This window comes from Bos taurus, chromosome 9, assembly GCF_002263795.3.
Source record: "Bos taurus isolate L1 Dominette 01449 registration number 42190680 breed Hereford chromosome 9, ARS-UCD2.0, whole genome shotgun sequence".
NCBI classification, from domain to species: domain Eukaryota; kingdom Metazoa; phylum Chordata; class Mammalia; order Artiodactyla; family Bovidae; genus Bos; species Bos taurus.
Window position 1 is genome coordinate 35092923 of NC_037336.1, and position 27716 is coordinate 35120638.

The 27716-nt window shown below is 37.4% G+C and overlaps 1 long non-coding RNA gene and 1 pseudogene across 1 annotated transcript in view; both read left to right on the forward strand.

The window, feature by feature from the left end:
• LOC112448156 (enhancer of rudimentary homolog) lies at positions 1-27710 on the forward strand (annotated as a pseudogene).
• LOC132346170 (uncharacterized) overlaps positions 1-27716 on the forward strand; it is a 47871-nt gene that overhangs the window by 11349 nt on the left and 8806 nt on the right. The window lies entirely within an intron of this gene.

The window sequence follows — 27716 nt, forward strand, 5'->3', positions numbered from 1 at the left end:
ATGAACACAGACTGGGTGGCTATAGGACAAAACTTGGTTTCTCACACTTTTGAAGCCCGGAAAATCCACGATCAAGGTACCAGCAGATTTGGCGTCTGGTAAGGGCTCTCTCCATAGGTTGTAGTCAGCCTCTTTCTCACTGTATATTCCTATGGTCTTTCCTTGGTGTGTATACATGGACAAACCCCCTGGTGCCTCTCTCTTTCTCTTTAAAAGGTCATTCATTCTATCAGATTAGGATTCTACTCTCATGACTTCATTTAACCTTAAATACCTCCTAAAAGCCCTATGTCCAAGTATAGTCTCATTGAGGATTAGGACTTTGACTTACGCATCTGAGGGGAGGATACAATTCAGTTCAAAACATATAGATAATTGAATAAAATAGATATTGATGTCTAAAAGGAAGTCGTCCTAGAGCTCCGGGTTTTGCTGTGTGTGTGTGTGTGTGTGTGTGTGTGTGTGAAAGCACAAACTGACACAAATTTACCATTTATTAATCATACCGTCAAGAGGAAAGGTCTGTACCTGATGAATTATCTGTGGCTATACATGTGTGTATTAGTCACTCAGTCATGTTTGACTCAGCGACCCCAGGGACTGTTGCCCACCAGGCTCCTCTGTCCATGGAATTTTTCAGGCAAGAATACTGGGGTGGGTAGTCATTCCCTTCTCCAGGGGATCTTCCTGACCCAGGGATTGAACCCAGGTCTCCTGCATTGCAAGCAGATCCTTTACCATCTGAACCACCAATGAAGTCTGTATGTGAATCTAATCCGTGCAACTGACAAAGTAAAAAATTTAGTCAGGCATTCAGGGATTTGAGAATGTATAGATGGTTAACTCTACTCTTTATTGTTTAGTGGTGTGCACAGAGACAGAATACATTTGCAGGAAAGGGTCATATTCCTTATTGAGAGCTAAGAGCTTTTATTCATGCAGATAATATACTCACAATTTTCAAAATTATGATTCTTTTTTTATAAAAGGCATTTTCTAGATCACTGACTCAGAGTTTTATATATGTGTGTGTTAGAGACTTATGACACTGATAAATTTTCAATAAAAATAGAGAAAATATATTGTGAATATCTGAAGTGCACATTCACTAAAAAATAAGCCATATCCTTCTAAATTTGTTTACAGTTATGTAACATAAGCATATTAATTCATATGTCACTTGTAATTTATTTAAATGCTATTTTTAATATTTTGTATATAGTAAGCCTTCAATAAAGTATTTATTCATGTATATTGTACATACTGTTTGATCTAAATATATTTTGTATGGAAATGAATGATTATTCTGGGGACTTTTTTTTTTTGAGACAGAGAAGTTTAGAGAATTGAAGGATAATTGTGTTAATAAGCCAATGTGTATATAAAGGACTCCATAAGTAAATGAATAATTTTAAGTTCTCTTGTACAGGGAAAGTAACAATATCTGAGTAGACAGGAAATAACAAACTGACAGAGACTATATATTTTCATTGCCAAATGAATACTCTGTGTTATTAGCACAGAAATCATCAAATAAATACATGAGGAAACCTAGACAAGTCTAGACTCTGCATAGGCAAGGCATATCAGCCAAGTTTCTCCGTGTAAGAAATAATCACAAAATTGCAGCGACATACCTAAGTAAGTGTTTATTTTTTCTTCATGTATCAGTTACTCCTTTCAGTAGATTTGCTTCAGCTGTGAATATAAGGTTCAGCCAGAGCAGCTGTTTCAGACTGTGGATCCAACTTAGCTTGGTTACAAATGGGGTTCAGTTACCTCCGGGTGTCTCATTCAGGGACCAAGCTAAAGGAACAACAGATGTTCAAGGGAATCTCATCTTGTAGTGATCTCTAGAGTGCATTAATTGATGCACATGATAAGCCTCGCTGGCATCACATCCATTAGTATCCCACTGACCAAAGCAATGGTGTATATCTAAGCCAAGTTCAGTTAGGTAAATAAGTACCACACGGCATTCCTGGTGAGGCAAGGGCAGGAATGAATAAATGCTGAAAAGTAATCTTAATTTTCACAATGTTACCTCTTGTTCACAGATATTCACTTCTTTTCTTCATGAAGTTAATGTCTCCTTAAATAGAATATGACAGAAATCTTACTGAAAAGTTTCATTCATTCATGGCATCAAGTTCATTGCCTAGGATCTTGTGGTTTCCATTATGCCAAGAATTTGCCCCTGTGAAAACCAGAAACCAAGGAACTAAAAGGAAGAGTTATTTACTTGCTATATACCCAACATAATAAAATGGAACGGGGGCAGTATAATTACATTAACAACCCCATCCAAAAAGATAAGAATATAGCATTCACTGATACATAAAAATTCTCAAGTTTGGACAAGCAAATGCTACCAGGGCTTTTTCCTGTTAGGGAAGTTTACTTCACCAGTTCCCAATTAACTTCCTCAAAGTGGCTTTCCAGTCCATAGTTTTCCGCAGTTCTTAGATTCACCTTGGGGGAGTGCTTCAGTTTTTTCATTTCCCTTTCTAAAGAAAGTATTGGTCATTTCTGAAGAAAGTATTGGGAAACATGTCATTCATTGGCGAAGGCGTAGCTTTTCAGCCTCTTTCTGCGTCTAGAAATTTGGAAGCCAGTCTTCTTCTTATACTTGATTTAATCTCAGTTTCATTTAATCTGGGCTGCTTGTACTTTTGCCAATATAGCTCTTTCAAAAATGTTGTATGTGTTTTATGCCTTTGTTTCTAGCTAGTTTTATTTGTTCAAAGCTATACCCACAATTTATTTTCAGACCTGTCTTTCTTTTTAGACTTAATTATCAGTAATTTGGGTATATTTGATTTTGCTGCCATCAAACTTTCTAAGTTCCTGTTGAGCCAGTTGAAAGAATCTGCTATAGTCACCTTACTTTTTTAGAGGTCTAAAAAAATTTTGCAAGTACACTTTTGATTTCACCATTTCCCTCACACCAATTTAATTCTTTAATTCTGTAGATTCAGGGCTGTTTCTCTTTCCTCATAACTTTGCTTGCTAATGGGTCAAACTCCTTTCTCAACTTATCTTCTACTTTTAACATCATAACTAATTGTATTAATAGGGACTCTCTCAAGTAACATAACCACTAGGATAGCAAGATACATGCATATATAAAAAAGGAGATTTCTTATAGGAATTCAGTCATACAGTTGTAAAGGCTGAGAAGTCCCACTACCTGCAATCTGCAAGCTGCACAATGAGGAAAATTGGTGGCACAATTCAGTCTGTGTTGAAAAACCAGAGAACTGGGAGTGCACATGGTGTAAATCCTCAATTCTGAAGGTCTGAGAACTTGGAGCTCTGATATCTAAAGGCAAGAAAAAATGGATGCACCCTCCCAAGAAGAGAGAAAGAATTCTCCTTTTTTTCACGTTTTTTTACTCTTCAAAGCTCCCAACTGATTAGATGATAGTTCTCGCATTGATGAAAGTGGCTATCCTTACTCAGTCAACTGAATCAAATGCTAATCTCTTTCAGAAACCCTCACAGGCACATCTAGAAGTAATGTTTTACCAGCTCTCTGGGTATCCGTTAGCCCAGTCAAGCTGACACATAACATTAACCATCACACTAATATACTTAACAATTAGCTTACACTTTGAAAATATTTTCCCCAAACTGCCAAGCTCAACACTGCCAGCTCAGTGTGTACTCTCTTTTTACCTCATTACCACTAGAGTGACCAAATATTTTGCCACCACATGGTGCAGGTCTTTTTTCTCAACTGCATTTAGCAACTTCTTTACCAGCCTGCCAGTTCCCCAAATCACCGCCACATAGTTTAGGTTTTAATTTTTGCGGAACCATGATTCTAGAACCAACTGTGTTTTGACCAGTTTGTTTGTTTGTTTGTTTGTTGCATAACAAGTGACCATACAATCTTTGTGGCACACAAAAACAAGTACTTACTTCTTTGTTATATATCTGTACATGTGCATGCTGAGTTGCTGTAGTCATGTCCGACTGCGACCCCATGTACTGTAGCCCTCCAGACTCCTCTGTCATGGATTCTCTAGGCAAGAATACTGGAGTGGGTTGCCATGGCCTCCTCCAGGGGATCTTCCCAACCCAGGGATCAAACGCACATCTCTTATGTCTCTTGCATTGGCAGGCAGGGGTTCTTTACCACTCAGGCCACCTGGGAAGCCCCTAAAGATCTGTGATTTGCCTAGAATGTCTCTACTTCAGATTTGGGTGAGACTATCTGGTTCAGAAAACTAAGATCATGGCATCTCGTTCCATCACTTCATGGGAAATAGATGGGGAAACAGTGGAAACAGTGTCAGACTTTATTTTGGGGCTCCAAAATCACTGCAGATGGTGACTGCAGCCATGAAATTAAAAGACGCTTACTCCTTGGAAGGAAAGTTATGACCGACCTAGATAGCATATTCAAAAGCTGAGACATTACTTTGCCAACAAAGGTCTGTCTAGTCAAAGCTATGGTTTTTCCAGTGGTCATGTATGGATGTGAGAGTTGGACTGTGAAGAAAGCTGAGTGCTGAAGAATTGATGCTTTTGAACTGTGACGTTGGAGAAGACTCTTGAGAGTCCCTTGGACTGCAAGGAGATCCAACCAGTCCATCCCAAAGGAGATCAGTCCTGGGTGTTCTTTGGAAGGAATGATGCTAAAGCTGAAACTCCAAAACTTTGGCCACCTCATGCGAAGAGTTGACTCGTTGGAAAAGACTCTGATGCTGGGAGGGACTGGGGGCAGGAGGAAAAGGGGATGACAGAGGATGAGATGGCTGGATGGCATCACCGACTCAATGGACATGAGTCTGAGTGAACTCCAGGAGTTTGTGATGGACAGGGAGGCCTGGCGTGCTGCAATTTATGGGGTCGCAAAGAGTCGGACACGACTGAGCAACTGAACTGAAATGAACCTTGGTTTCAGAGCCTGTGCTTGAATTCATGTTTGTTCAAGTAAATTCATTCTGGAGGTAGAACTATAAGAGCTAGAAGCAACCTGGGGGAAACTCTTATGGGGAAAAAACCAGAGCCCAACAATGTTTGCCTAAAGGCATATGCATATGTTGTCTTTTCATGTACACTATCATACCATTGCACAAAGAAAATCACATGGCTACACCCTAAATATCAGTGGGACAAGGAGAATTTCCTTTCCATGGAGACCAAGGTTTGGAGGAAAAAAGGGAATGTTCACTAAAACAATAATTGAATCTACCAAAACAAGGGAAAATGTAAGAATGCGCTGATTGCAAGTCTTGCCATGATGATGAATAAGCATGGACTTCTGGCTTTCTCTGTATAACCTAACCTTGAGACCTCACAGATATCTGGGGAAATTTTTTTTCAACCTAAAAACAGACCATGAGACCTTCTAAGAATAATAGAAGTTGTATGGATTTGGGTGTATGACTGGAAGGATAGATAGTAATAACTAGCAGCTCAGAGTAAAAGGGAGCTGAATGCTAGAAGAGGAAGACTAAGCAGGGAAAGGTTTTAGGTGTGTTTTTTTCTCTTTCCTACTTGCCCATTTCTTTATGTGAAAGGGGAAAACACAGCATTAATCATAGCAGTAGTCCCATGGGCCTGGAGAAGGAAATGGCCAACCCACTCCAGTATTCTTGCCTGGAGAATCCCAGGGACGGGGGATCCTGTTGGGCTGCCGTCTATGGGGTCGCACAGAGTCGGACATGACTGAAGCAACTTAGCAGCAGCAGTCCCGTGGGCCAATATAAAGATGGTATGAAGGCAAAATTACCTATACAACCTTAGGCAGGGAGGCACCAAATAATACTACGCAGTGGTCAAAGCCGTTGAATAAAGGCACCTGTCTATGTGTCTGTGCACACAGTCACCCTTGGAGAGAACGTTGGGACCTCCATGATTTTCCTCAAAGGAGGAACCCTGCTGAATGGAAGATGGACTAGAGTAACAGCGTAAGGGTAGGGAAATCAATGTTCCTGTGAAATGAATAGCTGATTCTGGCACGATTTCCAGGAGAAATATGACTATGGCTAAAATGCAATCATATCAGAATTGATTTGCTGTGCCTGACCTCATTGTATACCAATCTACCATAAACTGAATGGGAATTACTTTAAAGAGGAGGAGGGTCCACCATAAAGCAAACTGTCAGTGCTGACACATACACAATTTTCCCCTGCTGACTTCCTCTGCTTCCTTCTGTCCTGAAGCCAGCAGCCTTGCAAATTTATTTAATGGTGACCCTGAAACATTCTTCTCTATGAACAGCCTCACTGCTGTCCTGTTGGTAAGAAAGTGGTTTGTTTTTTTACAGTAGATCTCAATTATTTTACACTCTCAGGAAATGTGCTTCTTAACCCAGGAATAATAGCAATTGATATGAAAGCCTCTGTTAAATAATAAAAGGGTAGGAAAAAAAGCAGCATTTTCTATTCTCATGTAAATGAACGATAAGAGAGGAAAAAGAAGAAAAGCACTCCTTTTTGTTGTGATTCTTTTTCTTTACAATTTATACTGTGTATTTTATCAAAATTAATTTCTTATCCCTATTAATTTATATTTAAAAAATCTTGATACAAGTAGTATCTTATTTACAATACTAACTCAAAATTCTCTTTTTATCCACGAAAGTAATGTATAATCATCTCTCTGAATTATGTATAAATATTGTTGCTTCTTTCTTTTGTAAACATTTGAAATTCTTTAAAGCCAACTAAAGTGAAAATCAAAAGAAGACAGCAAACCTCCATGCTTTAATATAATGAATGGATAACAGAATAGAGAAACATTTGGTGCAAGGAGGAGAGTTATGTTTGATAAGGTAACAAAGTGAGCTTTCAGAGACCCTGCCTATGATCACCTATAGAACTTATTGATGTATGAGTGATTTGCAAGTAGAGCATCTAAATTTTGTTCTCCTTTCTACTCTCCTCTATTTATTTGAAATTCCTAGACTACCTGAGAAATTTTATTAAGTGGCATAAATGTGTTCTACCAAGGTTTGCAATGTCATGCATTGGGTTGGTAGAGCCAAAAGAAAGTGCTTTCCTGAGTTATATGATTTTGCTCTCTCCCAGTCTACTTTCTTTCCTGCACCTGTACTGATTGGCTAAAATCATTGAGCATAAATGGCTGGTCACCCCTCATGTATAATTCATGCAATCAAAACTTTGCAACTGTGCACAATTTCGAAACCTATGTCCTATGCACCCAAATGGGCTCACTCTAAGCTGTCAAAGACTTTCTGCACTGCCACATGGCTGCTTTGCTATCATAAACTGAAGCAATAATGAAGTTGTCCGAATGGTTCTAGAGAGAGCAGTTTAATCAGGCACTGCCTCTAATTGGGACTGGCTGACAGGTGGCCCTAAACATTGAGAGACTTAAACAAACAAACAAACAGCTTTCCTCATATCAAACCAAATGCTAGTATGGCTTACTGGGAAATGTACTTGAAGATATTTTAATCAGTGACTTTTCATTCCCGAGGAACCAAATAATGCTTTAGAAAAATGAAGGTATTGTTACTTATCAGTGTTTCTAAATCCAGCATTAAATTTAATAATTATATAATTAGATCTGAATTACAAAAATGAATGCTTCTGAAGCACTGGGACTTGCAGAGTATGTTATCTCAAATTTGCACATGCCTCTGAGTAGATTAATGAAATTAGCCAGTGGTAATAGGGAAACATTTCTCATTGTCCTTTCTTAGATGCATAATTTCATGATTTGGTATTGTGTCCATAACCATGGGCTAGTGATAGAGGAGAAAATATGGAAACACTATGCAATGTCACATGTTTTGCATGTGTCAAATGTGAATCACTTGCAATTTAAAATTTTTTCACCGTGGGAAATACCATGTGTACTATTTAGACAGCTCTTCTTCACCCCCCCCCAATATAACATTTTCATGTCTTTTTAGTTATTTTTCATAGTTAAAAGATTGTACCTAAGCTATTTTGCCTTCAGCATGGAACTGGGTGCTTTATCTAGTTCATTAAAAGTAAAAGCTATAGTCAAATGAATGTCATCATGCTACTTGTTATTAAAACACTTAATCTTAAAACTAAGGAAAACCCAGAAGAGGTACTATGAGCTAAGAAGATAAGCCGAGTAGTAGAGGAATACTCATTTATTTAACCAACAACCATGTACTGAAAGTCTACTTCCTGAAAGACACTATGCTGTGTGTGTACGAAAGGTATACAACTGTCCTCAAATAACTTACAGTTTATTAAAGGACAGGAGAGAATTATACAGAACTGTGATGCAAATTAAGGTCTGATAAGGCCCTATAAGATTAAAATAAAACTTTCTAAAATGGTTGACAGCAAGAAAAATTGTATCAGTTTTGGCATCAAGACTCCAGTTTCTTTTCTTCTATTAATATATTCACTCTACTGACTTCACTTGTGATTTAGGATGATTATATTAGTTTCATGTTTAACACTACAAAAATATTAATATCCAGGGTCAAAAGGAATGAAGTCGCTTCAGTCGTGTCCGACTCTGTGCGACCCCATAGACGGCAGCTCACCAGGCTCCCCCATCCCCGGGATTCTTCAGGCAAGAACACTGGAGTTGGTTGCCATTTCCTTCTCCAATGCATGAAAGTGAAAAGTGAAAGTTAAGTCACTCAGTCGTGTCCGACTCTTCGTGACCCCATGGACTGCAGCCTACCAGGCTCCTCCGTCCATGGGATTTTCCAGGCAAGAGTACTGGAGTGGGGTGCCATTGCCTTCTCCGATGTTATAATAAGTGAGGGAAATGATTCTTAAGTCCACACACTTTTCTTTGGCCCAATTCTGGGTCATGTACCCATTGCTCTAGAAGAGGCAGAAGAAAACTACTGTATGAACTTATGTTCTCTTGCCAGATATGGGCATGGGGTCACCTTTCATTGAAATAGGGCTGGATGTCTCTCTGAAATCAGATTTCTATTCTGAAAGAAGAATAAGAAAAGCAATGCCAGCTGTGTCTGCTCAGTCAGTTGAGTAGAGTAAGAGAGGCAGGCCAGGACATACAAAATTACATGACATTTTGTAATTAATTTTGTTATTGGAGGCAGTAGGATGACAGAGGTCAAAGTTAGAACCTTTATGAAAATATCCTGTATAGAGTGATTCTATTGAAACTTAGGGTGGGAAAGGGTAATCATATATTCAGGAAGAAAGTTTAGAGTAATGAGAAGGGTTTTTTCCATAAATGAAAGAGACATGAGCATTTTAATTCAAAAACACTGTCAAGAAAGAGACCAGAGATTACAAAAATGAGCCTAGAGTAGTGTTTTTCAGTATTTAATGTGCATATAAATCACCTATTGATCAGAAAGATCACAGTGAAACCTAATCAGCAATATGGATCTCTATATAAAGAGCATGATATTGTTAGACTAGCTTTTGTTGAGAGAGAAAGAACAGAGAGCATGTAAAAAGTGGGTTGACTGTTAAGGGGCAGAATAATGAGGAAACAACTGCAAGGAAAGGACTTTAACTCTTCACAATGAAATTAAAAAAAAAAAAACTGTTATAGAAAAGATAGAAGAGTGTCATAGGTGATTTTAGAAACCTTAGGTTTATTCTCATCATATTTCACACATGGCCTAGCTTAAAAATAATCACAATTCTATCTCAAACTTTTTGAGTTATCAAAAGAGAGAGAGAAAAAAGAAGGGGAGGAATAAATAATTTATCACTTATACTTTAAGTTTCTACAAAAGTAACACCTTGTAAGTCCTGGGTTGCAGCCAAGTTTAGCTATTTTAATTTGCCATATATTAAAGAACCAACCTACTAAAGTTACAAATTGAAAAGTTGTGAAGTCATTTTTATGAATGATTATAAATTATGGTGAAAAATCTAATTATCATGAGCTTAGATAAATAAGGGATATTTTGTTCCCTATTTATTTAAAAATTACAGCTTTAAACAAGTTCACATTTCATCCAAGCCACTGATAAATTGTTTTGAGTGTGTGTGTGTGTTCAAAATATATGAGGGTGATCAGATCAAGTGTTTAGAAGCCATATTTCATGAAGTATGGGTCTGAAAAGAGGACAGAAAAGGATATGAGAGCTTTTTATTTATTTATTTTTTAATTAGAGGCTTTAGTGTAGAAGTAAGAATAGACTCAGAAGTTCCTAGAGAGTAGTGGCCAATGGATAGTTTATAAGAAGGTGAGTTTTGACTTAATAAAAAGGAAAAACATTTTAATAGTTTAAAAATGCTCAACAACTGATTAGATTGTTTTGAAGGAAATAAGTTTTGATCCTTGAATGACTGACACCGTTTGCCCAGGATATTATGGAAGAGATATTTATAGATGACAAGAATAAAATTGATATTCCTTTTACTTTAATAATATTAAACTATATGCAGGAATAATGTGGTCCACTGGAGAAGAGAATGGCAAACCACTTCAATATTCTTGCCTTGAACCCCAGAAATAGTATGAAAAGGCAAAAAGACAGGACACTGAAAGATGAACTCCCCAGGTCAGTGGTGTCCAATATGCTACTGGAGATCAGTGGAGAAATAACTCCAGAAAGAATGAAAGGATGGAGCCAAAGCAAAAACAACACCCAGTTGTGGATGTGACTGGTGAGAGTAGCAAGGTTCAATGCTGTAAAGGGCAATATTGCATAGGAACCTGGAATGTTAGGTCCATGAATTAAAGCAAATTGGAAGTGGTCAAACAGGAGATGACAAGAGTGAACATCGACATTCTAGGAATCAGTGAACTAAGATGGACTGGATTGGGTGAATTTAACTCAGATGACCATTATATCTACTACTGTGGGCAGGAATCCCTTAGAAGAAATGGAGTAGCCATCATGGTCAACAAAAGAGTCTGAAATGCAGTACGTGGATGCAATCTCAAAAATGACAGAAGGATCTCTGTTTGTTTCCAAGGCAAACCATTCAATATCACAGTAATCCAAGTCTATGCCCTGACCAGAAATGCTGAAGAAGCTGAAGTTGAATAGTTCTATGAAGACCTACAAGACCTTCTAGAACTAACACCCAAAAAAGATGGCCTTTTCATTCTAGGGGACTGGGATGCAAAAGTAGGAAATCAAGAAACACCTGGAGTAACAGGCAAATTTGGCCTTGGAGTATGGAATGGAGCAGGGCAAAGCCTAATAGAGTTTTGCCAAGAGAACACACTGGTCATAGCAAACACCCTCTTCCAACAACACAAGAGAAGACTCTACACATGGATATCACCAGATGGTCAACAGTGAAATCAGATTGATTATATTCTTTGCAGCCAAAGATGGAGAAGCTCTATACAGTCAGCAAAAACAAGTCCGTGAGCTGACTATGGCTCAGATCATGAATTCCTTATTGCCAAATTCAGACTGAAATAGAAGAAAGTGGAGAAAACCACTAGACCATTCAGTAATGACCTAAATCAAATCCCTTATGAATATACAGTGAAAGTGAGAAATAGATTTAAGGGACTAGATCTGATAGAGTTCCTGATGAACTATGGACAGAGGTTCATGACATTGTACAGGAGACAGGGATCAAGAACATCCCCAAGAAAAATAAATGCAAAAAAGCAAAATGGCTGTCTGAGGAGGCCTTACAAATAGCTGTGAAAAGAAGGGAAGAGAAAAGCAAAGGAGAAGAGGAAAGATATACCCATTTGAATGCAGAGTTCCAAAAAATAGCAAGGAGAGGTAAGAAAGCCTCCTCAGAGATCAATGCAAAGAAATAGAGGAAAACAACAGAATGGGAAAGACTAGAGATCTCTTCAAGAAAATTAGAGGTACCAAGGGAACATTTCATACAAAGATGGGCACAATAAAGGACAGAAATGGTATGGACCTAACAGAAGCAGAAGATATTAAGAAGAGGTGGCAAGAATACACAGAAGAATATATAAAAAAGATCTTCACGACCCAGATAACCATGATGGTGTGATCACTTACCTAGAGCCAAACATCCTGGAATGTGAAGTCAAGTGGGCATTAGGAAGCATCACTACAAACAAAGCTAGTTGAGGTGATAGAATTCCAGTTGAGCTATTTCAAATCCTGAAAGATGATGCTGTGAAAGTGCTGCACTCAATATGCCAGCAAATTTGGAAAATTTAGCAGTGGCCACAGGACTGGAAAAGGTCAGTTTTCATTCTGATACCAAAGAAAAGCAATGCCAAAGAATGCCCAAACTACCACACAATTGCACTCATCTCACACGCTAGTAAAGTAATGCTCAAAATTCTCCAAGCCAGGCTTCAGCAATACATGAACCATGAACTTCCAGATGTTCAAGCTGGGTTTAGAATAGGCAGAGGAACCAGAGATCAAATTGCCAACATCTGCTGGATCATTGAAAATGCAAGAGAGTTCCAGAAGAATGGGCTATTTCTGCTTTATTGACTATGCCAAAGCCTTTGACAGTGTGGATCACAGTAAACTGTGGAAAATTCTGAAAGAGAAGGGAGTACCATACCACCTGACTTGCTTCTTGAGAAATATGTATGCAGGTCCAGAAGCAACAGTTAGAACTGGACATGGAACAGACTGGTTCCAAATAGGAAAAAAGAGTATTTCAAGCTTGTATATTGTCACCCTGCTTATTTAACTTATATGCAGAGTACTTCTCCAGGCAAGAATACTGGAGTGGGTTGCCATTTCCTTCTCCAGAGGATCTTCCCAACCCAGGGATCAAACCCACATCTCCTGCATTGCAGGCAGACGCTTTAACCTCTGAGCCACCAGGGAATAAGCCAATATGCAGAGTACGTCATGAGAAATGCTGGGCTGGAGGAAGTACAAGCTGTAATCAAGATTGCTAGTAAAAATATCAATAACCTCAGATATGCAAACAATACCACCCTTATGGCAGAAAGTGAAGAAGAACTAAAGAGCCTCTTGATGAAAGTGAAAGAGGAGAGTGAAAAAGTTGGCTTAAAGCTCAACATTCAGAAAACTAAGATCATGGCATCCGGTCCCATCACTTCATGGGAGATAGATGGGGAAACAGTGGAAACAGTGGCTGACTTTGTTTTTCTGGGCTCCAAGATCACTGCAGATGCTGATTGCAGCCATGAAATTAAAAGACGCTTACTCCTTGGAAGGAAAATTGTGAACAACCTAGATGGCATATTCAAAAGCAGAGATATTACTTTGCCAACAAATGTCTGTCTAGCCAAGGCTATGGTTTTTCCAGTGGTCATGTATGGATGTGAGAGTTGGACTGTGAAGAAAGCTGAGCGCCGAAGAATTGATGCTTTTGAACTATGATGTTGGAGAAGACTCTTGAAGGTCCCTTGGACTGCAAGGAGATCCAACCAGTCCATCCTAAAGGATATCAGTCCCGAGTGTTCATTGGAAGGACTAATGTTGAAGCTGAAACTCCAATACTTTGGCCACGTGATGCAAAGAGCTGACCCATTTGAAAAGACCCTGATGCTGGGAAAGATTAAGGGCAGGAGGAGAAGGGGACGACAAAGGATGAGATGGTTGGATGGCATCACTAACTCAAAGGACATGGGTTGGGTGGACTCTGGGAGTTGGTGATGGACAGGGAGGCCTGATGTGCTGCAGTTCATGGGGTTGCAAATAGTTGGACACAGCTGAGCAACTGAACTGAACTGAACTGAAGGTCTTCAAATTCTCTTATAAAATTTTACTTCTCATCAGGGTTAAACACATTATATTTGATGAATAGGAAACAAAAATCTGATTACATTAGCAGGTGTAACAATAGAATTTTGACAATGTCATTAAAATGTTCCTATGCCAATTAGTCTTCAGAAATATACTTTCTGGGCCTGAGTCTTAGACACTTGTAATTTCTTCGAGCAATTAGAAATTTATTTTACTACAGCTCCTGAGTCTGTTTTCTTTCCTCTTCCCCTTCTGTTGATTGACTGTAAAGCTATGTTTACCTCAAATTAGTTATTGGGAGTATTTCTGTCCTTTTCTCCCAAAGAACTAGGTTCAGATTACATAAAGCAACCAAAGGCTTAGCCTTATATGTTCTTCTAATCACCATAGTATTTATAAATATCTGAGTGGAAGCTGATGCCCCAGGAAAAATGAATATTAGCTTAAAAAGTTGATGAGCTTATTTCATGCCCTAAATAATTTTACATTTATTACTGTTAAAGTTTATTGTACTTAAAAGGTATCAGGATTTTTAAAATTATTTTGCTTTTAATTTTTTCCCTTTTTCAGCATTTCATTGGAAAAGAGTAGTTCATTATCCTATGGCAAAGATAAAGATGAGAAAAGTTCCATAGTATATATTCATAGTGATTTACACGCACCATGACTACAAATTCTGTAACAATGGAAAGAGAGATGTGACAGAGTATTTATATTCTCATGAAAGTGAAAAAGTGAATGTGTTAGTCACTCAGTTGTGTCTGACTCTTTGTGACCCCACAAACTGTAACCCATCAGGCTCCTCTGTCTGTGGAATTTTCCAGACAAGAATACGCGAGTGGGAAGCCATTCCATTCTCCAGGGGATCTTTCCAGCTCAGGGCCTGAACCCAGGTCTCCTGCATTGCAGGCAGATTCTTTACTGTCTGAGCCATGAAAAGGGATCGTATTTACATTTGTTATCACAATCAGTTTTTAGACCTATATGAAAGTAATATACACATGTTAGGCATCATAAATCTTTGTTCAGTTAAATTTAATGATAATTTTTTATTTATTTTTTTGAGCACAGTTTGGGTGCACTTGTACCAGAAACTGAGAAAATTTAATATGCAAATTAATATGAGCATAGTAATGCAAAAGTGAAAATAAGATAAATTAAACTTCAAAAAGAATGAAAAAAAATAAGATGAAAGATGAATATAACAGATGGTAAAAATATGAAAAAAATGAAGATTAAGTGTAATATATCAAACTCACTAAAGATGGCTGACAACACATTTTAAAAGATTGTAGAGGAAAATCTAAATAAATATATAGGTATCCTATATTAATGGATGTAACATCCATCATTTTAAAATTATAAATTCTCTCCAAATTAATTTCTACATTTAATGTATTTCTAATAAAAACCCTATTAGGTTTTTTTTTTTTTTTTTCCCAAGAACTTTGACAAACAGATTCTAAAATAAATATAGGAGAATAAATGTTCACAAAGAACATGCATGCCCTTTGCTTGTCCTGTTTTCTTAAATAGTTGTTTTCTGAGTTCCAGGAAGTATCTGATGTCAGTCAGTTCAGTTGCTCAGTCATGTCCGACTCAATTTGCAACCCCATGGACTGCAGCACACCAGGCTTCCCTGTCCATCACCAACTCCTGGAGCTTTCTCAAACTCATGTCCATCAACTCAGTGATGCCATCCAACCATCTCATCCTCTGTTGTCCCCTTTTCCTCCTGCCTTCAATCTTTCCCAGCATCGGGGTCTTTTCCAGTGAGTCAGTTCTTAGAATCAGATGGCCAAAGTATTGGAGTTTCAGCGTCAGCATCAGTCCTTCCAATGAATATTCAGGACTGATCTCCTTTAGGATGGACTTGTTGGATCTCCTTGCAGTCCAAGGGACTCTCAAGAGTCTTCTCCAACACCACAGTTCCAAAGAATCAATTCTTCAGCACTCAGCTTTCTTTATAGTCCAACTCTCACATCCATACATCACAACTGGAAAAACCATAACTTTGACTAGAGGGGCCTTTTTCAGCAAAGTAATGCCTATGCTTTTTAATATGCTATCTAGTTTGGTCATAACTTTTCTTCCAAGGAGCAAGCGTCTTTTAATTTCATGGCCGTAGTCACTATCTGCAGTAATTTTGGAGCCCAAGAAAATAAAGTCTGCCACTGTTTCCATTGTTTCCCCATCTATTTGCCATGAAGTGATGGGACTGGATCCCACGATCTTAGTTTTTTGAATGTTGAGTATCTGATGGGTAGAATCTAATTTCAATGTCTGTTCCCCATAGGAAGGAAGGCTGGGTATTTTTTCCCCTTATTCCATGTTGGAAGATCAAGTTTCACAGTTTGGAGTAATATTGAAATATGAATCAATTCAATTAGATTTTCACTTCCCTTACCTATGTTAATGTGTTGTTTAACTGCCTTCCACACTCCAAAGCTCTCCTCTAACACTGCTGGCAGCGTAATAGACAAATCTTCACAGCTTTCAAGCTTAGTATACTTTGGTTTTGAAAACAGAGCATAAGATGTGAAATGTTTCCCTGGGGTCTGAATGACTTTTAAAGTTGGTGGTTGCTCCTGAGTCAATGCTAAAAACCAGAACCTGAGAGTAAGGGGAACCCAGGTGCCTTTTAGTGAATGAATTGCATTTTTTGTGCTTGCTTGTTGTAGTCTCGATTGAGTGGTGTCACTTTCACTTTTCCCTTTCATGCATTGGAGAAGGAAATGGCAACCCACTCCAGTGTTCTTGCTTGGAGAGTCCCAGGGACGGTGGAGCCTGGTGGGCTGCCGTCTATGGGGTCACACAGAGTCGGACACGACTGAAGTGACTTAGCAGCAGCAGCAGCAGCAGCAGCAGCAGCATATGTGGATCAAGCCATCATTTAGGGCTCAGATCTAAAAGCAGTACCGATCAAACTCCCATTTTAATGTAATTCTCTTGAGATGTGAGACCTTAGCTCTCTTATATTACCAGTACTTAGTTTAGTACCTTGCACAGAAAAGATTCTCCAACATTGACTAAATATGTGAACAAATAGTTGAATGAATAAGGTAATGATCTGAAAGGGGCTTCCTTGGTGGCTCAGATGGTAAAGAATCTGCCTGCAATGCAGGAGACCTGGGTTTGATCCCTGGATCCGGAAAGACCCCCTGGAGAAAAGAATGGCTACTCTTTCCAGTATTCTTGCCTAGAGAATTCCATGGACAGAGGAGCCTGGTGGGCTACAGTCCATGGAGTCACAGGGAGTCAGACAGAGCTGAATGACTAATACACACAGTGATCTGAAAAACTTAGGACTGGATATTTTAACCCTTTTTATGAGACATAGTACTTCTTACCAGGCTTACATGACCAAGTGCTCCATTTGGCTGACTGTGTGGCAGTGTACCTGGGAGAGAAGCATCATTCAATTTTCTTGGACACCTCTTCAGTGGCTGGCAATTCGAATAAAGTACTTTAATTTTGCTGGATATTCCTTGAAGGAAGCATCTAAGAAAAGACACTGAATCAGTTCAGTTCAGTCGCTCAGTCACGTCCGACTCTTTGCAACCCTATGGACTGCAGCACGCCAGGCCTCCCTGTCTATTACCAACTCCTGGAGTTTACTCAAACTTATATCCATTGAGTCAGTGATGCCATCTAACCATCTTATCCCCTGTTGTCCCCCTCTCCTCCCACCTTCAATCTTTCCCAGCATCAGGGTCTTTTCAAATTAGTCAGTTCTTCGCATCAGGTGGCCAGAGTATTGGAATTTCAGCTTCAGCATCAGTCTTTTTAATGAATACTCAGGATTGATCTCTTTTAAAATGGACTGGTTGGATCTCCTTGCAGTCCAGGGGACTCTCAAGAGTCTTCTCCCACACCACAGTTCCAAAGCATGAATTCTTCAGCACTCAGCTTTCTTTATAGTCCAACTCTCACATCCAAACATCACTACTGGAAAATCCACAGCTTTGACTAGACTAATAGTTGTTCAAAAATATATATTAAAAAATACTAATGCCCTTTCTTTCATTTCTTTTTTCTACCTTCCTTCCTTTCTCCTTTCTCTTCTCACTCTCTCCCATCTTCTTTCTCTTCTTTTCCTCCCTCTCTTCCTTTCCTTTTTTTTTTTTTTTTTTTTTGTTTGTTTTTTGAGTGGCAGTTGTCTCATAGCTGTACTGATTTACTCACTCTGAATGTTTTCTAAAGTAGTAATACAAAATGTTGCTATGAGCATTCTCAGATTTTATGGCTAGTTCATTAGTTGCCCCCTTTATTAATGAATTATGAAAAATCTCATTCACAGCCATGTGGCAGATCCATCAATTTGAAATAGGAACATACATATAAAGTTAACTTTCCTAATCAGACTTCTGATGTACCTAATTATAATTGGAAGGTGAGATTTTTTATTTAAATTTTCTGATTTATTCCTCAGGACTCCAACTTGAGGACAATCTGAACATTACACAAATGGTTCAAAGGATTGAGATGTAGAGGTACCAGTAAAATTCCAATGGTGATTCTATAGGAGTTCCACAAAGCTCATCTTTCTTTTTCCCATGGAAAGAATATCAAGGCTCTGAGTAATGTGGTAGGAGAATAATTGAAGTATTTTAAATGATTGATATTTTAGAATTTCACTGATTTGCCAAGATGATGGTAGTAGGAGTTTGAGACCATCAGATATATGATCTATATGATGATGTCACAGCACATACTCAATTTCCATAAACAAGGAAGTAAGAAGTTTTAGTAATTTCCTGGTTGGGTGGATTGTGTAGTCGCAGTTCATTGTTATGGTCTTTTACCTAGGCTCAAAGGGCAGAATTTCCTTGATAATACCCAGTGATACTTACCTACCTTACTGAAGGCATGCTTGGTTAGGGTTAATTTTTGCTCTTGCAGTTTCTGAAAACTCAGTCTCTGAAGTTTCCTTGGGTTTCTGACTTTGTCAGATTTATGATTTCTACATTTTGCTTGTCATTTAGAGGCCATAGCATAGAAACAATGGTTCTCAGATAACTCTAAGACTGTCATCCTGTTGGTTTGGAGTCTTTTCGAGAAAAATGTATCTTTAGCATGGTAGCACTTTACAGAATATCAGGCTTTGTTGAAAAATTAGAGTACTGGGATATACTATTGCAGTAGCAATAGACTGGATTAGCTTCCCAATGACATAGTCAGAGCATGATGAAATGAAAAGGGGAGTTAAAGCTTAAATTGTGAACATCTGCATGTGATTGAGTTTTGCACCATGTTATCAAGCTTGATCAGTTTTATGCTAAATGTATTATGGCAGCTTTCCCCCAAAGAATTGGTCAACACCTCTGGAAACTCATTCTAGAAGACAGCTTCTTTCTACTTTAGGTTTCTGACAAGATTTGTATAACATTTCTCCATTGACTAAATTGACATGTATTCATTCATTTGCATTTCATCATTTCAGCAAATATTTATTGGGCCAATTATAAGTGCTAGCTTATAATTGGGCTGAACATTACATGTTTTAAAAGTGTTCCTATAAAGATATTCACAGAATGATATTGGTACAGACAAGTGAGACACAATAAGGATTGCAACATCAAGAAAATGATGGTAGGGCTAATGTTTGAAGCCTCTGTAGACACTGACCAGTTAAATAAAGGACTATAGAGATTTTTCTATTAGGACAAAGCAGTAATAAGTATCAGCGAAGTAAGCAAGAGTATGTGGCTTTGTAAACTTCTGAATACAGCTGGGAGAGAGAGTGAAAACATAAGGAGTGATTAGAGTTCACAGGGTGCAGATTATAAAAACAAAGGAGCCCTTGAAGGATTTCACTGTCTAATAAAGACACAATCAGACTTGGGTTTTTAAATAGAAAGCCTGAGATATAGATGGAAAATAGATTGGAGTCAGGGAACTTGGGGTAGAAGTTATAAAGCTTATCCAGAAATCCAAGTGCAAAGTGAATGAAGTAGTGGAATAGCTGTAGATATAGAGAAGGAAGGATAAATAAATGGTATTGAAATGGTGGAATGGGTAAATCTTGATTATTGATTTGCTGTGAAAGGTTTGGGAGGAAATTACCTTTGGCATGCCTACATGTGCAGTTTTAAGAATAAGTAATGAGGTGCTCTGGGATGCCATGGTGGATTTACCGGATATTACACAATAATTTAAATTTTTGAGAGAAATGCAACAATATCTATAGGACAAGAAATAAAGGTGTAATTGCACAGTTTGACTCCAGGGTTGGAGAAATTTCACAGAGCCCAGATACATATATCTCCTTAGCAAGTGATTGTGCTTATTTAAAAATGAAATAAAATATTTTAAATTTATTTTTATCAGTTTTTCTAATGGTACTAAATTGTTAGAATCTAAACCTTACTAAGTTGTTTGGATCAAATTCCTTACTAAATAGAACCATCAGGTATTTCATTTGGCTTAGGTGTGTTGTGAAAAAAACACCTGATAAATAATCACCTTTTTATTTTTAATACTTTGTGTCAGCCACGATGATTATAGGTTAGTAGGCATTATCAGTCCTAAACCTTTCAACAACCACAAGTTACCTGAGTCCCAAGCCTGAGCTTATAGAGGATAGTAGAGGTTCCCATTTTTGGAAATAACAGACCTCATCAATGTCCTCCCTGTGAAGCCCATCAAGGCCTAATAATCTTCTAAAACTCACAATATTAATTGTTACTAAATTTCCAATAACTAGAAGCAAGAACCTTGGAGTTTGGAATGGGGCGAAACTTTCAGATAACATAAAAAATAGGAGTTCAGGAAGTCCAGATTTGGGGCTGAAAACTATCAACGCTAAAGAGATTGAAGTACCAAGAACCCAGAATTTAGAGTCAGACTCTGTGTGTCAGTTACGTTCTTATATCAAGTGTGATTATTCCTTTAAATCACTTAGCACAGAGCAAGCACTCAAAAATATGTACATGAAGTCTGCCTTGGTGCCTATGTTAACAGTCTTTATAAGCAATGTCTTGATTCCTGTTGTAACTACAGCTTTTCTTTGGTTTAAAGTGCTTGTTTAAAGAACCATGTTTATACTGTTTATACAACTGAATCTGTTGTTTAAGATGGAAGGTTTATGTGGCATGTCTTGCACGGTAATGCATTTGCTTAAACAATGCTGTGTGACTGCCCTCCTTTGGGACCCACAAGAAAATGAGTCTCTTGTGAGTCAATCGCAGCAATGAAAAAATTTACAATAAAATTGGCTTCTGCTTTGTGTGAAGTTTATATCCACTTGTACAAGGTGAGCTGATACAGGATGTCAGCATGGTTTCTCACCAAGGGCTATCCTCTTGAGACCTGTGAAAGAAAGGATCATTTCTGTCAAGCTCAATGTGTCTTTTTAAAATTTTATGCTTTAACTTTTCTTTGATATTACTGTTTTCTCACACAGATTGCAATTACCATTAGCTTTGTATTGTAATGATCTATTCCTCTACAGGTAATGGCAGTATGTTTTATAGAAATACAGGCTTGGGTGAAACTTCCTAAACTTTCTATTTGGGCAAGTATAAATCTTTCCCTCCGGTCTTGCTCAGGAACAATCAAGATGAAGCATCAGGAAAAGATAAAGCACAATCAAATATGGAAAAATGAGGAGAGGAGTTTCAATTAGTTGCTCGCTCTATTGAGTAATTTATCCAAAATGTTGTGTATCTGCAAGGAGTTTCATTGAGTTGTTGTTGTTGTTTTGAAACAACAAATATTTATTAATATTTCTCACAGTTCTAAGGCTGGGGTGTTCAAGATCCAGGTTTCATAGATACAGTGTCTGGTGAGAGCCCTCTTCCTGGTTTTTAAATAACTCATTTCTGGCTGTATCCTCACATAGTGGAGAGAGAGAAGACTGGTTTCTTCTTCTTTTTTAAACTTATAATTTTGCATTGATGTATAGCCAATTAGGGATTCCCCAGTGGCTCAGTGGGTAAAGAATCCACTTGCAATGCAGGAAATGCAGGAGATGCTGGTTCGATCCCTGGGTTGGGAAGATCCCTAGGAGGAGGGCATGGCAACCCACTCCAGTATTCTTACCTGGAGAATCCCATGGACAGAGGAGTCTGGTGGGCTATAGTCCATGAGGTTGCAAAGAGTAGGACACGACTGAAGCGACTGAGCATGTATGCATAGCTGATTAACAATGTTGTGATAGTTTCAGGATGAACACATTGCTATATTTAAAATGTATAATCAACAATGACCTACTGATTAGCACATGGAACTCTGCTCAATGTTTTGTGGCAGCCTGGATGGGAGAGGAGTTTGGGGAAGAATGGATACATGTATGTTTATGGCTGAGTTCCTTCCTTCTCCACTGAGTTTTATTCTGATGCATAAATATGATCACTGCCTGCCTGGTGTACTGATTAACTTTTGAACAGCACAGTGAGGCTTGTTTCTATGGTAGGAGTGAGTTGGGAGAACCACACAGATGATACAGCATTGCTTTTATTTGTCACCAATGTTATTTCTGAATTTGGGGATTTAACCCTTGGGAGTAAAATGAGAGGTGTAAGCAAACTTTTGTTGACTCATTTCACTCTATTGTATTGAAGAATTAGGTTTATGATAAACATAATTACTTGTATGAGAAGAAAGCAAAAGTGCATTTGTGAAAGTGACTGATTTCCCACGTGGATTATAGTTTTGTTTAAAAGCAAACTAATAAATACCAACAAAATTATCTTTCCAGCTAAAAAACCAACCAAACAATAAACAAATACATAAAATAAAATAATGGCTGAGCAGGTTTAAACTGTTTAAAGTTTACATTTGTTATCCTTAATCTGTGAGAGGAGAAGCAGCTCATTCCTTACTATTCTGGTGTTATCAGTACATGAATAAATTAATTTGGTGTCTGTTCTGTTTATGTGATTGCATGATTCATCAGATCCTAGCAGGAAATGAAAGGTCTCTCATTCCTAAGTAGCAGCTTGTCCCATCCTGAATTTTACTCCTTTTGTTTTTCAGATCTTATGTCTGATAATAAATTTTAAATTCCTCAAGGACAGCATGCTCTCTTCTACATATAATTTGTTATGGTAAATCAGGATGCAGTTTATAGCTGAACATAATTATTTTAATACCAAGCATTTCAAATTCTCTGTATATATGTGATATTGCTAAATTCATTAGAGCTGTGTTTAATAATATGAGTTATTTTAATGTTAAATTACCTTTAATTTACAGTTATTCTACAGGTAATCTACAGGGATGTATACTTTCATATCTGAGATCTGAACAGTTGGAAGTATCTAGATGGAAAGAGGATGTATGACAGATCCATCTCTGAAACATTGAAACTTTTATTAATTCTGAATTGTAAACTTGTGTGTGTGTTTTCATGGCATAGAATTAAATTGTGAGTGTTAACATCGGAAGCCTGAATCCCTTCTGAATAACTCTGCTTCATGCTGCCTCATGTTTTATGCAAATTATGTTTTTGCTAGAATTGCCATTGCCAGACTACATTAAACTTTAATGCACTTAGAGAAGAATTGGATTATAAAAATTACTGTTAATATCATCATGTCTCTATAAAGAAATTAAGGAACTTATTTGAACATTTTTAAAAGAGACACAGAAAGTAAGGAAGAATGATAGTAATGGAGAAAATGATTACTTTTAGTCTATAGTACCATTTGATGTTTTATATTAAAATTTTGCCTCATCCTTTACAATCATATTTATTCTATGATTCACATTCAAAAGTTACTATTTTCTCTTTAAAGTGAGATTAGATGCTAAACAGTCTCTTTAAGTTAGTTGCCTCTTCAGAAATGTGTGTCTAATATTTTCACAAATTTTCTGACTAGATAGAATGATTATTATAATTACACAATAATATATTATATATTATATACATAATATAATTAATAAAATATGACTATGAAGAGCACAATCCTCTTGATATCCATGGGGCATTCATTCTAGGATCCTCGTGCTTGCATACTTACTCAGTTGTGTCTGACTCTTTGCAATCCCATAAATCTCAACCTGACAGGCTCCTTTGTCAGTGGGATTGTCCAGGCAAGAATGCTGGGGGTAGATTTTCACTTTCTCCTCCAGGGTATCTTCTTGACCCAGAGATTGAACCCATGTCTCCTGAGTCTCCTGCATTGGCAGGTGGATTCTTGATCCTCACATGTATCAAATTCCTCAGATGTTCAAGTCCCTTATATAACATGGCAGAGTACAGTTGCCCTTCCATTTATTCTTATCTGCGGGTGATGCTTCTGGGGGTTCAACCAATTGCGGATTGAAATCCTAGGTTGGCTGAACCTATGGGTATAGAAGGCCTGACTGTATATTCTTATGTACCTTGCATTTTATGTACTTTCTAAATTTTATGTAGGATAGCCTAAATCTTGACATTGAATGTTTTCTTACAGAGATTTGCCATTCCTAAAGACTTTCCTAAATATAATTTGGGCTTTTTCAATACCTTTGTCTTAAATGCATACAGGCTATTTTAAAAAGTTAATAACAACATTTTTTGGTAATTTCCTGATTTTATGTTAATATATAATATATTATTATATCAATAATATAACATGCTATGTTCTATTATTACAATGTTTCAATATTTAAGTATTTTTTTTTTCAAAAGAAAATACCTGTCTTATCTTTTACCATTTAGTTAAGGAAGTTAATAATTGTAAAACAAATGGTTATTTGAAGAAATTGATAAAGGCTTAGTTAAGTTTTGAAGTTTATTTCCAAGTGAATGTATTAGGCTGAAGAAAAATACACTCTGGAAAAGATGCAAAGACCAGTTAAGAGGGTGCTAGGTAGATATATTTGTTACTTCTTCCTTGCCTTATTAAACAATTTACAACTGTAGATAATCTCAATATTTATCCATATATAATTTTGGATAATGCCATTCCTTTCTATAGACCTGAGTTTTTATTTGGTATCATTTTACTTTGGCCTGAAAAGCTTCCTTTGACAGTTCTTTTACTGCAGATCTGCTGGTAGTAAATTCTACCATTTTTTTAAAATCTAAAATATCTTTGTATTTTGAAGGATAATATGTTTGGGTATAAATTCTTGATTGAAAAGCTATTTTATTTCTTTTAGCACTTTAAAGTTGTATTCATATCTGCATTGACTATGATGAGGATTTATTTTTGTCTTCTATATAAGCAACCAGGTATGCAGTGTGTCCGTTTTATTTGGATACCTTTAACATTTTTTCTTTACCTTTATATTTAATGATTTGTTCAGGATATGTCAAGGTCTTGTTTTCTTCACATTTTCCTACTTTAGATAAACTGAACTTATTAACAATATGTAAGTTTAAACTTTCACCAAATTTGAGAAGTATTCATTCACTATTTTTTCAAATCCATTTTTCTTTGTGTTCTTTCTTGAACTTATGCTGTTGCATATATCAATCAGTAGTTCTTTCATTTTTATAGCCGAGTAAATTCTCCATTCTAAGGATGTATCACAACTAGTATATTCATTCATTACTTGATGCACCACTTGGTTGTTTTTCAAGTTTTGACTAATATAAATAAACCAGTACTATGGGAGGACAACTGCAGTGTATCTTGTAATTGAAAAGAATGGCAAAAATAAATCATTGGCTCATAGAGTATGTAATCACCAAAATTCCATATCACTCAACATCAAAATACTTTGATATGAAAATTAGGCTGACTTCTTGCATTTATGGCTTTGAGCATATTTCATCCTGGTGTATTAGAGATTCACAGTCAAGGGCACACTATCCAATTTGTTTCTTCAACTTATAATCAATATTCTAAAGTGATGTGAAGATAGTGATGGACAGGGAAGCCTGGCGTGCTGCAGTACCTGGGGTTGCAGAGTCAGACACGACTTATCAACTGAACAACAAAGCGATGTGATTCAATGTAAAGTTTGGGTTTTCATTAATTTACTAAAAGTTTGCTGTAGATATGTACTAAGTATAGTTTGGTGGTTTTGGTTTGTTTTTGTTAGAGAATAATAGAGCTCCTGATTTCCAGTATTTCTTTCAAGCCTTTCAAGGTCCAAAGGTGACTCTCTGACTTTGAACAGTGAGATTTTTCCTCCAAGGTCAGAGGTGCTATTGATGCCCTCGGTGGCTTCTCATCTCAGCTAAGGATGGTAAATTTGGCTTTCAGAGTTTTCACAAGGGAGCTTATGCCAGAAACACATTTGCAGTCATGTAGCCTGTGGAGTCAGCTTGTAGGTTTGGCAAACAGTAGGATACAAACTTATTAGACTTCTCAGCCTTACCTGTGAAACTAACAGTTCTCCTCTAGTCTCTAGTAAAAAAATTATAGAATTTTTCATAATAGGTTTGAAACCTGTTAGCTTCATGGGGTAGTTAAATTTGTGTTTTGTAGAGCAGTTTCATTTTTTTTTTTAACAGTTAAAACACAATGACTTGCATATATACTAGGCCAGTCTCTAAATATTTCAAGGTACATTCTAGACATTATATAATTCATCTAATGTAGGATTTTCTTCTATCCTAAACAAATAATAAATATGTAACAGATTAATTGTCCACCTGATTCTAATTTTGAACTAAATCTGATGTAAGTTTGCCTAACTGATTTTAAAATACTTCCTCCTCTCTGCATTATCCCCTTTGTCATCCATCTCTGTGTCATCTTGGATTACTATTATAAATGAGAACTTTTATGTTTAATGCATATGCAGAGGAAGCAGCATATAGAAAAATCAGAGGTAGAAGAAAATTATCTATATTTGGGGATATATTAAGTCTGAAATATAAAGAGTGAGAAAGAAGCAGCAAGTTAGAAAGCAAACTGATGGGTGGGGCAAATCAGGAGAAGCCTATGTACCAGTCAATGTATATGTACTGAACCCAGAGTCCCAGTGAATGCCATGATTACATACAGATTGTAAGTAATTTAATCTGGGTCCTCATGGAGAGTAACAGGCAGAAGGAAAGGAGACTTATTAGCGAGTACTGAAAAAGTCTAGGGATAAGATGACAAGATCCCATTCAGAGTCATGACAATTGTGATGGAACAAAAGAACAGATATGTTTTACATGCTTTATATTATAATAGGATCTATGGAGCAGATAGGGAAGGTCTAGAATGATCCTGAGATTTTGTCGTGAATAAATGATCAGTGTGATAGCACTACATGATACATGGGATAGCGATGTCAGAGTGACTTCTGAGAATAAATAGAATGGTATTGCTGTTTGTAAGTCTTGTTTATACTATAGTCTTTTTTTCTGGAGGAAGTTAGGGCCCCACAAGCTTGGGTTTACACAGGAAAGTCCCAGTTTATGCCTGTTTTTCTAGATACTAATTAGTAACTGACAAGGTATATAATCACGTTGGCTATGATAGATTGCCAAACTAAAAGAAAGATTTTTTTTCTGTCTTTTATCCCTTGGGAAGATCTTCCTTTTGAATTCACTTGCACTTCAAAAAGTCCATGTTCCTCTATCAGACTCCTACATTATGATAACATATATAAAATTATTTTCCTATGGTTCCACCTTCTTCAGTACATTGACACTTGAAAGTGAAAGTTGCTCAGTCCTGTCTGACTCTTTGCGACCCCTGAACTATACAGTCCATGGAATTCTCGAGGCCAGAATACCGGAGTATTGGCTGTCGGTGGCCTTGCGGATAAGCTCGTTGGGGCGGCAGAGTCGGCATTGGCTGCAGGGGGAGACTTTGGCGCGAAGTCTCACACCATCTTGCTGGTACAGCCTACCGATAGGCCAGAAGGCAGAACTTAGGCTGACTATGAATCTGTGAATGAGTGTATGGAAGGTGTTTATAAAATTATGAAGAACATCTAAAGAGAATGAATCCCAAAAGCCTATCACATATGATATCAATCAGTTGTTTGATTTTATTGATGACCTGGCATCTGCCTTGTTTACTGAGCTGATACCCAGACATACCAGCCTTATGACAAAGACTGGATAAAACAGAAAATCTGTGTGCTGTTTAATCGACAGGCCCAACAGGCTGGCACATTTGGAAGCATTAGAGGAACGGGAGTGAGCTTGGAACACAGGTGTGTACAGTGTGCTGTTGCGCAAGTTTTGTATTATAGTTATCCTGTTTCCATTTTGGTATACCCTAGCCAGAAATGAATGTAT